Raw genomic sequence first — 14889 nt, forward strand, 5'->3', positions numbered from 1 at the left:
CGGTGGGAATTTGAACCGTCGAAAGTCAGTTATCACTGACATTAATTTCGAGAAACGGCGCATGCTTTTACTAATGATGACGTTTACGTCATCCTAGAGGCTACTTAATGCGCGTGCTAGTATTAATTCCACAACGGATCTTTTACTCAGCGCTAAGAATTCTAAACGTTTAATGTTCTGAGTAATCAGTTCTACGCAAAGGAATTATTCGTGTGCTTAGTAACTCAGCTTAAGATAACCACTCAGCGTGTATGTCTACTCAACATGTAATAGACATTGATTTAGCATAAATCACTCAGCATGGTAATCAACTCAGCATGAATATATCACATATTATACTTGGAATTTATTGAAGAGGATTAAACATACCAATGGCTTCTCTAAGTATGTTGAATTTCTCACGAGCCAGTGGCTTTGTGAAGATATCAGCAAGCTGCTCATCCGTTGGGACGTAGGTCAGCTTTATCTCTCCCTTGAGTACATGATCTCTGATGAAGTGATGTCTTATGCTGACGTGCTTCATCCTGCTGTGCTGGATTGGGTTCTTTGATAGGTCAATGGCACTCTTGTTGTCACATTTGACTTCAATTGTTTTAGTCTGAACGCCATAATCTTCTAGCTGTTGCTTAATCCAGAGGACTTGAGCAACACAGCTTCCAGCAGCAATGTACTCAGCTTCAGTGGTTGACAGGGCTACTGACGACTGCTTCTTACTAAACCAAGACACAAGACAGCTTCCAAGGAAGTGACATCCTCCTGAGGTGCTCTTTCGTTCAAGCTTGTCTCGTCCGTAGTCAGCGTCAGTGTATCCCATGAGTGTGAAATCATAAGTATTGGGATACCATAAACCTGCATTCACTGAGCCTTGCAAATATCTAAGGATTCTTTTTACAGCTATGTAATGAGATTCCTTAGGGTCAGATTGATATCTAACACAATAACATACTGAGAACTGAATGTCCATCCTACTAGCAGTTAAGTAGAGTAGAGAGCCAATTATACCTCGGTACAGTTTGCTGTCTACTGACTTACCATTTTCGTCAGCGTAGAGGACAGTGTCAGTGCCCATATGGGTAGATATTGGCTTGCAGTTTTCAAGTTCATACTTCTTCAATATCTCCTTAGCATACTTAGTTTGACTGATGAAGATGCCATTTTCCCCTTGTTTGATTTGAAGTCCAAGGAAGAAGTTGAGTTCTCCCATCATTGACATTTCAAACTCAGTCTGCATCTGTTTACTAAATTCCTTGCACATGGACTCATTAGTGGCACCAAAAATAATGTCATCAACATATATCTGAGCCAGTAGGGTATCTTTACCCTTCCTCTTAATGAATAAGGTTGTATCAGATTTACCTGTGACATAATTTCTAGTCAGCAGGAAACTGGTCAGCCTCTCATACCAAGCACGTGGTGCTTGCTTGAGACCATACATAGCCTTTTTGAGTTTATAAACGTGGTTTGGGAACTTGGGATCCTCAAACCCTGGAGGCTCATTACCATAGACTTCCTCGTTTATAACTCCATTAAGGAATGCACTCTTAACATCCATTTGAAATAATTTAAAGTCCATATAACTTGCATATGCACATAAAATTCTTATAGCCTCTAGCCTTGCCACTGGGGTGAAGGTCTCACCATAGTCAATACCTTCTTACTGACTATAGCCATGAGCTACTAGTCTTGCTTTATTCCTGACCACGTTCCCTTGTTCATCCAGCTTGTTGCGGAAGACCCATCTTGTTCCTATGGTCTTCTGACTTCTTGGATTTGGCACTAAGTCCCACACTTCATTTCTTCTGAACTGATCAAGTTCTTCTTGCATTGCACTCATCTAAAACTCATCGTGCTCAGCTTCAGCGAAGTTCTTTGGTTCCTGAACTGAGACGAATGCTACGTTGCTGAGGTATCTCCTGAGTTGATTTCTTGTCATCAGGGTGTTTTCAGCAGCATCAAGAATGGCACTCTCTGAGTGTGCTCTTGGTATTCTGATCTCTTTTGGTAGAGTGATGTCTTGAGCTGGTTGTGTTTCAACAATCTCTGTAGGTATAGATTGGTCAGTGAAAACAATTTGAGTTTCGCTTTTACCTTTGGTCAGCCCTTGAGGTAGTGACTCAGCGGCTGTTTTTTGGTCAGCGGGTGCTGAGTATGGATCATCCTCAGTCAGCTGCTTGTCTTTTCCTGCAGGGTTAGTCTCATCGAACTCAACGTGTACTGACTCTTCTAAGACCTGAGTTCGTTTATTGAAAACTCTGTATGCTTTGCTGTTTGTTGAGTAGCCTAAAAAGATAGCTTCATCAGCTTTTGAATCAAACTTAGCAAGGTTGTCTTTAGTATTTAGAATAAAACATTTACAGCCGAAGGCACGAAAGTATCCAATGTTGGGCTTTCGTCCTTTCCAAAGTTCGTAGGGAGTCTTCTTTAATATGGGTCTGACTAGAGCCCTATTAAGTATGTAGCAAGCTGTGTTGACGGCTTCTCCCCAAAAGTACTTTGAAAGCCTATGCTCACTCAGCATTGTCCTGGCTATGTCAACCAAGGTTCTGTTTTTCCTTTCAACAACCCCATTCTGTTGAGGCATTCTAGGAGCAGAGAAATTATGGTCAATGTCGTTGGCTTCACAGAATTCAACAAACTGTTGGTTTTTGAATTCTCCACCATTATCACTTCGGATGTGAGCTAACTTTAGGTCTTTATCATTTTCAAGTTTTCTTACTAATGTTGAAAATGTCTCAAAGGTTTCATTCTTGCTACTCAGCAAGATGACCTAAGTGTACCGCGAAAAGTCATCTACAATGACCAAGGAAAATCTCCTACCACCCAAGCTCAACGGCTGGACTGGTCCGAAGAGATCCAAGTGTAGCAACTCAAGTGGACGCTTGGTTGAGACAATGTTTTTACTATGAAAAGATGTTTTAGTTTGTGTTGAGCGATTTCCACAAGTGCACGGTTTCGCTTGTAGTAATAAAAATATCGATCCCACAGGGATACGTTTTTTAACGAAAAAACTTATTTTTTGAATCTGTTAATTTTGAACTAGTTAGATTTACTATTAAATGTAAATGAAAAGTGAAAATTGGTTTAATTGAATTTAGGAAATTTGTTTAATTGAATTTGTGAACTTTGAGTATTTGAAAATGCTGGAATAAGATTTTATATTTAGAATAAATCGATTGTTAGAAAGGTCTTCTGATTTTAAGGATGAATTTTACAAAACAGGAACATTTAGAACTTTTTAGAAAAACGAATGAATTTATTCATTTTCATTAAGCAAAGAAAACAACTTAAACTTTGTATCAATTATGATGATGAAATAAATGACGGAACCTCTAATTAATTGGCTTTGAACGTGACAAAACCCTTTCGGGATAGTTGCCCTTACTCAAATTAAAACTCTTTCGAGATGATAATTTGCCTAAGTGTTCAACAAAGTTTCCTTGTAATGATTTTGAATTCAAGTGCATACTAATGAAAACACCAGCCTCACTTATATTGGATTGGTTACCATAAGTGCTGCATAACGATTTGTCGAATAGAACGGACTTTATTAGATGAAATATAAATTGATACAAGTTTACAGAGAACAAGGAGCATCGAGTTCTTCGAGGGCGTGCAAGTGAAGGGCTTGATCGGTTCCGCTTCCTTGGGTTTCCTAAGAGGTTGTCAGGCTCAGGGGCGAACACTCTACTCAATCTTCTCGCTGTAACTTCGTAATAGGGATTCGGTTGGCCACTACCATGATGCAAACTAAAACTGGAACAATACCTCATCTTGTTTTGTACAGAATCTAATTTCTAACTCTCGAAATGTGTTTACTTAGAACTTCGACATAAGTTCTACGCTCTGATTCTATATCTATATTATAACATTTCACTGCTGCTTTTTCTCAACATCAACTCTTTATTTATAGATGTTGAAGGGTTGTGTTTGAAGTGATGTATCCGTTGGTTAAGAGTCGTGTCCGTTGTGAAAGGACGTCTTTATCCACTTGAACGAACGCGTTTCTTGGATTTTCAGCATGTGTTAAATGCTCTTTGTAAATTTTCTGCACTTACCGAGGATGGTAATCCGCGGCCATGAATGACGTAGCATTGAGTTGAGCTTCGGACGAAGGGGAGAAATAGCTATACCACGCGTGTCGCGGCCGCGGGTTGAGGATCCACTGTCGCGGCCCGGTGATTTTTCTCACTTCTTAGCTTTCATTCGTGTCTTCGACTTGGCGCTTTCGATTTACGTCGTCTTTGACTCCTTTTGTAGGGTTTTTCTTCTGTTTTAGACCCTTTTTCGTTCCTATTTGGATTTTACCAAATATTTAGGTACCTTGCAAGAAAGAAAGATATTCGAGAGTAAAAGTAATCTAAACAGATATAAATAACACGAATTTGTAATAAAAATGATGTAAATGTTAATGATATTTTAGGTATATTTTGGGCTTAACAAATCTCCACACTTAATCTTTTGCTAGTCCCGAGCAAAATTTCACTGAATTTATTCCTTAACTAATCTCTTTTTGAAAATAAAACATATATCTTTGTATTTACTTTTTAAATTAGTTAAGCCGAAAAGACTAACTTTGCATGACAAATTTATACGCAAAATATCAAACTAACTTAGTATAAGTACGATATATCATTCGTCTTGTATTTCAATGTTTAAATTGAAGTATTCGGGACGATGTAAGTACGCATGTTATTGAGTCTTTCATCTCAAGGCATTTCAAAGCACCAAATTTCCTTTCCCAAATTTGAATTATTATATATGAGTATTAAGTTTAATTTATTTGCTTAGTTACGCCCGTGATAAGGGTGGTCTCGATCGTAATTTTATATGCATTTGTTTTGTGTTCGCTTAAGAGGTACCGACCATGCCATGGGTGGACGCAATCGTTACTTTAAACTTTAAACACGCTTAATTTTTTTATTATTTAAACGTTCCTTTCATACCTCGATTGTGATAAGGGTGGTCGCAACCGTGGCCAAAAGTACGCTTTATTTATTAATTTCTTCCCTTTCATACCTCGATTGTGATAAGGTTGGTCTCAATCGTGGCCAAAAGTTAAGAATACGATTTATTGATTAATTAATATGAATTGGGAAAAAGAAAATTAGCACATTCATCCTATATTGACTGAAAATTCAACATGTATTATGGCTATAGTTTCCTTAAAAACTTCAATTGGTGTTAATGTAAGACAAAATCAAAACCGAGCTAAAAAAATTATTAGTTTAATTTAATGCCTATAAACCTAATTGAAAATTTAAAATAAGATTTATTATATCATGAATTTCATGATATGAAATAGAGATTGAAAATAAAGAATTTTTACTTAAATACATTTACTCGAGACAATTTTTACTTAAAATCGTGTCGAAGATTTTGTGAAAAATTTGAAAAATACTACCCGTATAGAAATATTTATTTCTATCGATAATGATAACCTAAAAATAATCATAAAAATTTTAACTTATGATTAATTGATAAATGTATAAAAATGATATTTCATAAAAAATGTTAATTTTTTTCATTTGTTGCAATATACTTAAAAGTGTTGCAATATACGTTGCATTTTGTATTTTTGAAAACAAACAAGTGTTGCATACATTCATTCATTCATTTGCATACATTCGTTCATTCATTCGTTTGTATAAAAATGATATATGTATATATCTCCTCGCACACTTAAATTGGACCATGTCCTCATTGGTGCAAAAATGGAGATAAAACGTTAAAGATAAAACAAACGGAAAGAAATGAAAGATATAGCAAAGAAAACATGCATCATAGAATTAAATTAAAACTGAAATTGTACGAAACATAAGAAAATAAAAATGTACGAAACTGAAATGAAAACAAGATAAGATAAAAATAAAAGATAAAACCTAAGCATGCGGCGGGGAATCCGGAGGTGTTGGTGAAGTTTCCACATTTCGGCGTCGGAAAAACGAAAGCATCCGATGCCGAGTCGATCTATGCGCACGCCTCAAAGAATTGAGGTTGTCATTCATCACCATGTTGTTCTCCACCAAATCATCAATCCGTAAATTCATTTGTCGATTATTGGCATTGATTTGGTTCAAAATTCTCCTTAAATCCACCGGATCATTATCTGGTGTTGCTTGGGCTTGTGGGGCATCTTCCGCTCCTTCCTCCGCTCCTTCTCCCTCGGTACCTACATTATGAGAACTAGAAGCACCTCCACCAATAGTGCCACGAAGATGAGCAATACGGGTAGCATAAGAAATAAAAACCGGAGGAGCCGCAGAAACCATCAGATGAGCCCGCTCAAGAGCTGCAATGTCCAAAACCGGAACATATCCATGGTAGGTGGACATATCAAAAGTAGCCAATTCATCCCGTGCTCCCAAAACAATAGCGGTTATGAAATTACCGAGAGGGACTTGAGTGGTATGAGCCCTCGAAGCACGATATAAATTGTCAAAAATCATTCCAATGCTATCAACCCGTAAACCCTTGAACAAACAATCCCAAACAAACAAATCCTGGACTTGAATTTTTGAACTCTCAACACGACCAAAAAGTGAAAAACTCAAATACTTGTGAAAGAAGAACACACAATTGTCCTTAATCAACTTGCTTGAAGTGTTTTTAGAATCAAAAGAAGTTTGGTCGGAAAGAGTTTGCCAAAAAGAATTATTGTCAAAATCCCGAGGCTTATCATAAAAATCACTAGTAGGGAAACCAAACATGTTACCCATAGCCTCATTATCAACGGTATAGGTGACACCATTATTCCGAAAAGAAATTTCAGTCCTCTTTTTGTTCATCGTCAAAGTAACCAAAAATTCAACCACATACTCTTGAATTTGTGGAAAACGCATAGAAGCAAAAGTTTCCCATCCCAAAGTTTCAATAAAAGCAGTAATTTATGTAGTGAAGTTCAACTTCCTTACCGAATCAAAGTCAAGAAACTGCATATCCACGAACTTACGATTGACGTTTGAAAAGTGCTTGAAACGTCCAACTTCTTCTTCAGAATGAATGTCGAAATAAGCCCCGCAACTAATCCTTAGGCGATTAGCCTCAGTGACAGCCGGCTTGTGTCCAACACGCTTTGCTCTAGGCATGGTTATGGTGTTTAGGGTTTAGATGAAAAAGATGAAAAGAGAGAAAAGCTTGAGGTTGAAGATGAAGTAGAAGTGTTGTATGTAGACTTGAATTGAAAGGGGTAAGTGATTGAAAAGGGTAATGATGAAATTGGGAAGAGTAAAAGTGAAGTATTGGGAAGAGGTAAGAGGAGGGAATTGGTTAAAATTGGAGGTGGTGTAAGGTTTGTGTAAGGAATAGGTATATATATAGGGTTTGAAGAGGAAGTTTAATAGGTAGAGTAGGAATAGGAAGAGTAATGAGTATAGTTGGAATAGGAAGAGGTGTAAGTAGAGGAGGAATAGGAAAAAGGTTGAAAATTAGGCCAAAAATCCAGACTTGGAGTTGCCTTTAACACGCGTGTCGCGGTCGTGGATGTGTATCCGCGGCCGCGGATCGCGTTTTTCAGCCAATTTTTTCTTTGAATTGTTGTGGGAATTTGCTGAAGTTACCGAGAAATACACCATTCGCGGCCGCGAATCGCGTTTGGCAGCAAATTTTTTGTCTGAATTTGGAGTAAATTTGCTGAAGTTACCGAGAATCCATTAATTCTCAGCCGCGGATCACCTCGTGGCTACCCAAATCTGCATATTAACTCCTATTTGTGTAATTTCTTTGATAAATTTGATCCTGTACTCCTGGACAATGTAATCTGTACTTAAGAACATAAATGTAAAACATTAAATGATAAGGAAAACCAAAGGTTTATCCTTATTAATGGAAAAATAAATGAAAAATGCTGTAATTAATGGATGTTAAATTAAGAATAGGAAAGGTTTGGAACAAAAATTAATTGAAGCATTTATGTGCATGTATTAATGTAAGTTAAATGAATCTTTATTTAAGGAATTGAAACTTAGTTATTAATCATTTAATTAGTAATGAATGGATTAAGTTTGCATTTAATAAGTGCATTAGTTTAGAATTATGGAATTAAATGTTAGTTTAACCAAATAATCAAAAACAGGAAATAATGCAAAAGAGAAAGATTTTTATTGAATAGAAACATATTTACAAACAAACGAAACAAAAGCTATGCTAAAAATTCGTCCCTTTCAATCGGGATTTTCTTAGCCCTATAGCGTTCTATTTTCAACTGCACGAAGGCTTGACGTTCTTGTGCAGAAAGAAAATTGGGTCCTGATCGAAATACTCATTTCACTAGACCTTCATATTCTAAAAACTCATAGTCTAGCATTGGGAAAGATTCAGCATCACTCCAACGAACAGAAATACTTCCCTTGGTCCCTAGAATTATTCCACATACAATATTCCTGAATCCAACCTTCTTAGCCTTGGATCTAGATGCGGCAACAAGACCCTCCATCAGAATTTTTGAAGAATCAACCATGTTGCCTTGAAATATATCGCCAAGGACATAAAGATCAGATTCTTGGACGACACTACTGAACGTGCGACCGAACAGGCTGTGACTCAGAAACTTATGCAAATATAGCATAGAGTTGGAATAGAAAGACTTATTATAGGCAAGTTTTGGGTGGAAAGGCCAGATGCCGGTGAGCATTCGCCAAATATCAGTGGACGTCATATCTTTTCCATGATGACGTTTGGTAGTATCCTTCAAGGGAAAACCAAACCAAGCATGTAATTCTGGATATCCAAAAGTGAAAGTTTTGCCATCCCGACGAAAACTAAGACGCACCCGACGCTTGTTAACAAAGCGAACCGTAAAGAAGAACTCTAATATCCAGTCTCCAATTATAGGAAACTTCATATCAACAAATCTGGTCCATCCTAAACGTTCCATGTAGCGACTCATATCTTCTTTAATTCCCAACTGATCGTTAAGAAAGTCATCCATGTATAGCATTCCGACAAAGAATGTGTATCGAAGCTTCAAGAAGCGCCTTCCCTCATCATGATTGAAAACGGGAAAGTTACATCCGTAACGCTCTGATATATCAACATGCTTATTGCGTGAAGCAATAACTTTCTTAGATGAAGTGTTTGAGGAAGTCATGGTGTTTGGAATGATTAAGGAAGAAAGGTTCTGAACTTAGTTTCTGGGTTGTTGAAATGGTAAGAAAATCAGAGATAGTTCTGATAGAGATGAAAAGAAAGTGACAGAAAACTGAACATCTAGAAACTATTTATAAGATCCTAGGACGAAAAGAGGTATTGTTTTTGAAATGAAAAGGCATGAAACAGCCCTTTTAGAAATGAAGAAACTTAATGCTTCGTTTCTGAAGAGTTGCATCTGCTGGAAAAAAAGGGTCAATTTTTGCATAATTTCCCCGTGTCGCAACCGAGGATGCTGACCCGCGGTCGCGACACGCTGATTTCCTTGCGGAAATCAGTTGTCAAAACTCCAAATTTCTGATCCTCTACCGAGAATCCTCATCCTCGGTAAGTTCAGAAATTTTCCTTTCAAGTTGAAATCAGAATTCTCAACTGAGAATCTGAAATCCTCTACAAGTCCAGAAATTTTCCTGGCTACTAATTATACCCAAATTCTCAACTGAGAATTTTAAATTCTCTATAAGTTCAGAAATTTCTTACCTCCTTAAGAATTCTATATATGTGAATCCTCAACTGAGAATTTCAAATTCTCAACTGAGAATCACTGAATTTCTTCTAATTCTCATTAAATTCCTAAAAATTAATTAAAATCATGACTTGTATATATTTTTCTATATCTAAAATTCTAATATAAAATGATATAATCTAAACAAAACAAAAATAAAAATAAAAAAATAATAAAAACTAACTATTAGAAAAATGAAATGATTTATATGTCAGGAAATCTTGTTACGAAATTAGTTCCTATTTCGGAAATATTTTCGTAATAAATTTTACATCGATTACCGTTAACTTTAAAACGATTACCGTTGGTTTCCTCAAGTTCCAAAGAACCATAGTCGAATGTTTTGACGACTAAATACGGTCCGTCCCATCTGGACTTAAGTTTTCCTGGAAATATACGAAGCCGTGAATTAAATAACAGCACCTTATCTCCAACATTAAAGTGTTTGACTTTGATCTTGGCATCGTGCCATTTTTTCACTTTTTCTTTATAAATCCTCGCATTTTCATACGATAGATGTCGTAACTCATCTAACTCATTTAAATTAAGCAAACGTTTCTTTCCTGCTTGTTGTAAATCAAAATTAAGTTTTCTAATAGCCCAATAGGCTTTATGTTCTAATTCAACTGGTAAATGACATGCTTTTCCATACACTAAACGATATGGAGTCATTCCTATTGGTGATTTAAATGCAGTACGGTATGCCCATAGCGCATTATTGAGTTTTTGTGACCAATCTTTTCTTGATGATGAAACAGTTTTCTCTAGAATCCATTTGAGTTCTCTATTTGAGATCTCCGCCTGACCATTCGACTGAGGATGGTATGGCGTTGACACGCGGTGGCGTACTCCATATTTTTTCATAAGCATATCAAAATTTCGATTTATGAAATGGGTACCGCCATCACTAACAACGAATCTAGGACAACCGAATCTACAAAATATATCGTCAAGAAAATTAATAACTACTTTAGAATCATTCGTAGGGGTTGCAATTGCTTCAACCCACTTCGAAACATAATCAACGGCTACTAATATGTAAGTTTTACCGTTGGAAGGCGGAAAAGGTCCCATGAAATCAATGCCCCACATGTCGAAGATTTCAACTTCCAACACGTTTTTGAGGGGCATCTCATCTTTCCTTCCTAAATTTCCCATTCTTTGGCATTTATCACAACGAGTAATAAATGAACCAACGTCCTTAAACATTGTAGGCCAAAAGAAACCACATTCTAATATTTTAGCTACCGTTTTATTAACTCCATTATGTCCTCCATATGAGCTGGAATGACATTCTGTTATTATAGATTCATATTCATTTTCTCCAACACATCTCCTAATTATTCCGTCACCACATGATTTGAATAGAAAGGGATCTTCCCAAAAATATTGTTTAATATTGAAGAAAAATTTCTTCCTTTGTTGGGAAGATAATCCCTCCGGAACAATATCGGTTGCAAGATAATTAGCAAAATCTGCATACCATGGTGACATGATACTTTCTACTTGATAGAGATGTTCATCGGGGAAATCATCTCGTATACCGACAGTTTCACCTATAGGACCGTTTTCATCTTCTAGTCTCGATAGATGATCGGCGATAAGGTTTTCTACTCCCTTTTTGTCTTTAATTTCTATATCAAATTCTTGTAACAACAAAACCCATCTAATCAGACGCGGTTTTGCATCTTTCTTAGCAAACAGATAACGTAAAGCTGCGTGATCTGTATAAATAATAACTTTAGATCCTAACAAGTATGACCTAAACTTATCACATGCAAATACTACGGCTAACATCTCTTTTTCTGTTGTTGTGTAATTTAATTGTGCACCGGACAATGTGTGACTTGCATAATAAATAACATGTAATCTTTTATCCTTTCTTTGACCTAAAACACATCCCACTGCTAGGTCACTTGCATCACACATGATTTCAAAAGGTAAATCCCAATCGGGCTTAGCAATTATGGGTGCACTGACTAAGGCTGTTTTCAATGTTTCGAAAGCTTTAATGCAATCTTCATTAAAGTCGAAGGTTGAATCCTTCATAAGTAAATTAGTAAGTGGTTTGGAAATTACAGAAAAGTTTTTTATAAATCTGCTGTAAAAACCTGCATGTCCTAGAAAAGATCTTACTCCCATGACAGTTGTTGGTGGGGGTAATTTTTCTATTACTGAAGTTTTTGCTCTATCCACTTCTAATCCTTTTTCGGATATTTTATGACCTAAAACAATTCCTACGTCAACCATGAAATGACATTTTTCCCAATTTAATACTAAATTCGTTTCTTCGCATCTAGAAAGAACTTTATCTAAGTTTTTTAAACATGCATCAAAAGAATCTCCATAAACTGAAAAATCATCCATAAATACTTCCATGATATCTTCGATGAAATCATTAAAAATTGCAGTCATACAACGTTGAAAAGTTGCTGGTGCATTACATAGACCAAAAGGCATTCTTCTATATGCAAATGTTCCATAAGGACATGTGAAGGTTGTTTTATCTTGGTCATCCGGGTAAATATATATTTGAAAGAATCCGGAATAACCATCAAGAAAACAATAAAATGCATGACCGGCTATCCTTTCGATCATTTGATCGATGAAAGGTAAAGGAAAATGATCTTTCCTAGTTGCCTTATTTAGGTTCCTATAATCTATACAAACCCTCCAACCGGTGGTGGTTCGCGTAGGTATTAATTCACCTTCATCATTCCTTACTACAGTTATACCTCCCTTTTTGGGTACACAATGGATTGGACTAACCCATTCACTATCCGAAATAGGATAAATGATTCCATTGTCTAAAAGTTTAGTAATCTCATTTTTGACTACTTCTTTCATGTTCGGATTTAAACGTCTTTGTCTATCCGCTTTAGGTGGCTTATCTTCTTCTAAGTGAATCCTATGCATTACAATACTAGGATTAATTCCTTTTAAATCTGAAATCTGCCATCCCATACTTCCTATTCTATTTCTAACAACTTCTTTCAATTTTTCTTCTTGATTTTCTGTTAATTTGTTAGAGATGATTATAGGTAGAGTATCACTTCCGCCTAGGAAAGTGTATCTCAGATGGTTTGGTAATTCTTTAAGTTCTAATTTAGGTGGAACTATTACTGAAGGCGGAACTGGTCCATCTTCTCGAATCAAAGGCTCTGGGTCCTTATCTTCTAATTCTTCACCCATTATAGGTTCCATTATTTCTTCTCTTTGAACAATTTCATTAACACATTCTTCAACTAAATCAAGCTTCATACAAGCGAAATCCTCCATAGGATATTTCATTGCTTGATTCATATCGAACTCGATCTTATCGTCACCTATTCTTAAAACTACTTTTCCTTCCGACACATCAACTAGAGCACGTCCCGTGTTCATGAATGGTCTACCAAAGATTAGCGGACAATTAGCATCATAAGCAAAATCTAAGATAACAAAGTCAGTAGGAAAAATAAATTTGTCAACTTTCACCAAAACGTCTTCAATTATACCATATGGTCTTTTAGTGGATTGATCCGCTAATTGCAAAACCATATTGGTACGCTTGATGTCTTCTTCTAAACCTAATTTCTCAAAAATAGACAATGGCATCAAGTTTATACTAGCTCCTAAATCACAAAGACAACTTGGGAATTCCATATTTCCCAAAGTACACGAAATGGTAAAGCATCCGGGATCTTTGAGTTTAGTAGGTAATTTGCTTGATACTATCGAACTACATTCTTCAGAAAGTGAAATGGATGAAATTCCTTCCCAACTAATCTTTTTTGAGATTAAATCTTTCAAGAATTTTCCATAGTTAGGAATTTGCGTAATTGCATCCATGAATGTTAAATTTATATGCAAATTTTTAAGTTTATCTAAAAATGATAAAAGTTGTTTATCATGGTCCTTATTTCGGACCCTGTGTGGAAAAGGTGGTTTTGGTACAAAAGGTTTTGGATTAGAGTCTATTGTTGTATCTTTTTGTTTTAATGTATCTTCTTTGGATTTTGGTAAATCATTTCCAGGTAAAGTTGAATTTCCGGGCATTTCCGGACCTAAATAGTTTTTTCCTGAGCGAAGAGTGATAGCCTTAACATGCTCTTTCGGATTTTCTTCCGTTTGGCTGGGAAGACTTCCCTCTTTGCGGGATGGAATTGATTTAGCAAGTTGTCCAATTTGAACCTCCAAATTATGGATGCTAGATGATTGGTTTTTGATAAGCTGATCGAATTTATTTTCGATCCGTTTAAAACCATCGTCTTGATTACTTACCTTTCCATTCATAGCATCTATAAATTTGTCGATTTTTGAAGATAAAGTGCTAATCGTATCTCTTGTTTGATTTTGATAATTATTTACACGATATTGATTAGCATTTGCATTATTATTATTATTACTATCTTTCCAATTAAAGTTAGGATGATTTCTCCATCCAGGATTATAAGTATTAGAATAAGGATTAGTAGTTTGGTTTTGTCCTTGGACAAAATTTACCTGTTCTATCTCATTCATACCTTCGTAATCAATGTCTCTCTGGATTGGATCATTAGGATCGCATGGTGCCATAAATTTATCAATTTTGTGCGATAAGGCAGAAAATTGGGCTTGTAACATTGCTACAGGATCAAGATTCATTATACCTTTAACCGATGATGTACCTGAGGATGATGGTTTCGCCGTCGGTATATGGCCACGCTCGGCGGGCCACATACTGCTGTTGATTGCCATTTCTTCCAAAAGTTCTCTTGCTTGGGCGGACGTCTTCTTCATAAATAACCCTCCAGACATAGCATCTAATGAATGTTGAACGTCTTCTTCTTTATAGAATGTCTGCATTAAAAGTGCATCTGGCAGTTGGTGGTGTGGGCATAAACGTTGAAGTTCTTTAAAACGTTCCCAAGCTTCATAAAGAGTTTCATTATCATTTTGTGTAAAAGATGTCAACTCTTTGATGACTCTTGTGGTTTTTGCTAAGGGAAAATATTTTTGTAAAAATGCTTGGGCTAATTGGTCCCAAGTTTCAAATGTTGCAGCAGGCATATAAGTTAACCAAATTTTTGCCTTATCCTTCAAAGTGAAAGGAAAGAGGCGAAGTTTGATTGCTTCGGCTGTTACATCAGTAATTTTAAAAGTGTCACAAATTTCTAAGAAATTTGTCAAATGTGCATTACGGTTTTCGTTAGGTAGTCCATAAAACGTTACGTTGTTTTGCAACATATTAAGCAAAGCAGGCTTAATTTCAAATTGAT

General features: G+C 36.2%; 1 non-coding gene across 1 annotated transcript; it reads left to right on the plus strand.

Annotated features, from left to right (window-relative positions):
- Window positions 1-14492: 14492 nt before the first annotated feature.
- Window positions 14493-14599, plus strand: LOC136231520 (small nucleolar RNA R71). Its single transcript, XR_010689895.1, has one exon. It is a non-coding gene; the product is annotated as a small nucleolar RNA R71 (small nucleolar RNA).
- Window positions 14600-14889: the final 290 nt, after the last annotated feature.

Source organism: Euphorbia lathyris, chromosome 5 (genome assembly GCF_963576675.1).
Source record: "Euphorbia lathyris chromosome 5, ddEupLath1.1, whole genome shotgun sequence".
Lineage (NCBI taxonomy): Eukaryota > Viridiplantae > Streptophyta > Magnoliopsida > Malpighiales > Euphorbiaceae > Euphorbia > Euphorbia lathyris.